At 34.9% G+C, this 2,877-nt stretch overlaps 1 pseudogene; it reads right to left on the bottom strand.

Annotated features, from left to right (window-relative positions):
- Positions 1-1,734: 1,734 nt before the first annotated feature.
- Positions 1,735-2,673, bottom strand: LOC101436447 (olfactory receptor 52A1-like; annotated as a pseudogene).
- Positions 2,674-2,877: the final 204 nt, after the last annotated feature.

Here is a 2,877-nt window from a genome sequence, read left to right as displayed (position 1 = left end):
TACCTACATCATATTTACAAATTTTGCTTCATGGCCAGCAAAGCCTTAATTACATATTATTTGGCCTTTTACAGAAAACTATTGCTGGCCCTGAATTTGAAACAATAAGAAATTTTGTTTATGTTATTTTAATATTATTCCTAATGAAAATGTATAACCTGAGTAAAACAGTACCAATTCTATAACCTTCATCCCTCATGGGTATTGATACCTAAAAAGATTTGAAAATATGTCCATGATAGCCTGTAGATACATAAAATGTTCATCCCAACATAGGTAACTGTTGAGTTCCAGTCCACACAACCAGAAATATTATCCCCCAAATACAAGTCATGAAGTTCAATATTCTTTACATATATGGAAAATTTGGAAAATCAAAGCATAAACATCTACACACATGTCAGTACATTCCGTAATCACTGAATAAATGATCTGTGTGCAAAAAATTCAAGAACAAACATTAACCTTAATTTCTCATGTCATTGATCTTAGATGAACGTCTCTGTATCATTGATGATGTAACAGTCTTGACTCTCTTAAAAGTACATGATTTACTTCTACTGAGTGTGCTGTTGAAAGGCCAAGTGAAAACACACACCTATGCACACAATACCTTTCACATAGAGAATGACTTGTTGTATTACCAAATATTACCTGTCAGTATAAAATCTTCTCAATTTTGCACATCATTCAAGGAAATTCTTGGTATTCATATTTCCCCTGTCACCCCAAATTTTACTCTTCATTCAAACAATATTGAAAAATAATGCTCAGTTCCCTTAATCCACATTCTCTAGTTAAATGACCTCAATCATCAACTTTGGCATGTTTGTCATTAGTGCCTTGGCCACTCATGCTATCTAACTGTCATACTACCTGGCTGAAAACTACACAATCAGAACAAAAACAATTCTTCTGACTACATGTACTTACATTCCACTGGTTTATTCTCTTCATTAATTTAATATCGCATATCCTTATTCTGTCTGTAACTCCCTTTTTCTCTTTTAGGAATATAAGTCCACAAACCCATGAAACATAACCCCTGTGAAGAAATCACTACAGTATGATTTTCTCTAGTGAAATATTTATAATACTGTAGGATCTTGAAAATACTTGTTGATGTTATACAATAGTAAATGGTGTAGGTTAGTGGAAAAGCTACTGATGTGGAAATTGAACAACTGAGCTGTCATGAAATCTGTTCCTATAACTTCCTGAAAGACTCTGGACATATATTTAAAGTTTTAGACTTTACTATTTCATTAGCCTCCCAAAAATTTTTTACTTAAGAATATAATATCCTTATCCTTAACTGTTGTAATGTCTCGGATCCAGGAATAAAGAGAGGCAACTTTTTTCATTCAATACCTTGGCACTCCAGAGCAATGACCTGGGTTCTATTAAAATTCAGTGTTAGATATTCATAGTGAATGAATATTTCTGGTGAAGATTTCTAGAGAAGGAAACTCACAAATTCCTTTAAAAGTACCAAAAAAGAAAAAATATATATTCCTTTTTTCTGCTCTCTCCACATTTCTCACTTTCAGTGCTCAGGTAATCTGTAACCTAACTGAAGGACAACTAACACGGAAAAAAAGCTACTATGCTGGGAAATTTCAAGAAAAAATTAATGAAAAGTCAAACAATTCATATAATGTGATGTTTGATTTATTTTGAAAGAATTATACCATTCATAAAGAAGAACACAAAAATGTATTAGAAAAGTGAATTTTATGAGCAGAACATTTTGACCACAGGAATGCGGATCTGTTTGGTCTTTACAGCATAGACAAGTGGATTGAGAAATGGAGGGACCAGCAAGTAAAAGCTAGTAAATAGTATATGGATATAAGGGGGAATATGAGAACCAAACCTATGTGTGAAGAAGGAGAAGAAGGCTAGGAGGTAGCATTGGAGGAAGACACAGATGTGCTGTATGCAAGTATTGAATGCCTTGAACCTTGCATCTTTCTGGGGAAAACGAAAAACTGTGATAAATATCTGGACATAAGAAAAGGTGATGAATATGAGGTCAAACCCTGCTATCCTGAAGGCCACAAACAAACCAAAAATCTTGTTGATCTGGATATTTTTGGCAGCTAGTTTCACAATGGCCATATGCTCACAATAAGAGTGAGAGATGACTGTTGTATGATAAAATCGAAGCTGATACTTTATTAATAAAACACACAGGGCCGTAAGAATGGAAGCCCTGAGGGTTACCACAGCTCCTATTAAGGTGACCAGCTGGTGGGTGAAGATAGTGGCATATCTTAGTGGATAACAGATGGCAAAATATCGGTCCAGGTCCATAGCAAGCAGGATGCCTGATTCTATGCCCTGCAATGTGTGTATAAACCACATTTGAAGCAAGCAGGAATCAAAATAGATCTCTGACATGTGGAACCAGAAGATTCCAAGGATTTTGGGCATTATGCTGCTACCAAGAGCAATATCTGTTGCTCCTATCATGCCTAGGAAAATGTATATAGGCTAGTGGAGACTGCACTCAAATTTGATAATGAACAGAAGCAAGGAATTTCCAACCATAACAATGAGGTATATGGCAAAGAATGGAATCCCAATCCAGCACTGCACAGACTCTAGGCCTGGGATCCCTACTAGTGTCAATACAGAAGGTATGAAGACTGTAATGTTGGAAATAGTCATACTTCCCTTGTTCCTCCTATCACAGCCAAAAAGTTTTGTTATTATCGTTGTTTTCCATCAGCACTGATATTTCTTTTTTACTTCTTATTTCTTTTCTGTCAGCACTTATATTTCTTTTCTACCTCTTATTTTTATTCAAAGTCACACTTGTGATTCTGTTGTTTGGTATAATGTTTAGATCATATCATTCATTTTACTCATGTT

This window comes from Dasypus novemcinctus, chromosome 10 (assembly GCF_030445035.2).
Source record: "Dasypus novemcinctus isolate mDasNov1 chromosome 10, mDasNov1.1.hap2, whole genome shotgun sequence".
Classification (NCBI taxonomy): domain Eukaryota; kingdom Metazoa; phylum Chordata; class Mammalia; order Cingulata; family Dasypodidae; genus Dasypus; species Dasypus novemcinctus.
The sequence above is the reverse complement of the archived record's forward strand: the minus strand, read 5'-3'. Positions and strand labels throughout refer to the sequence as shown.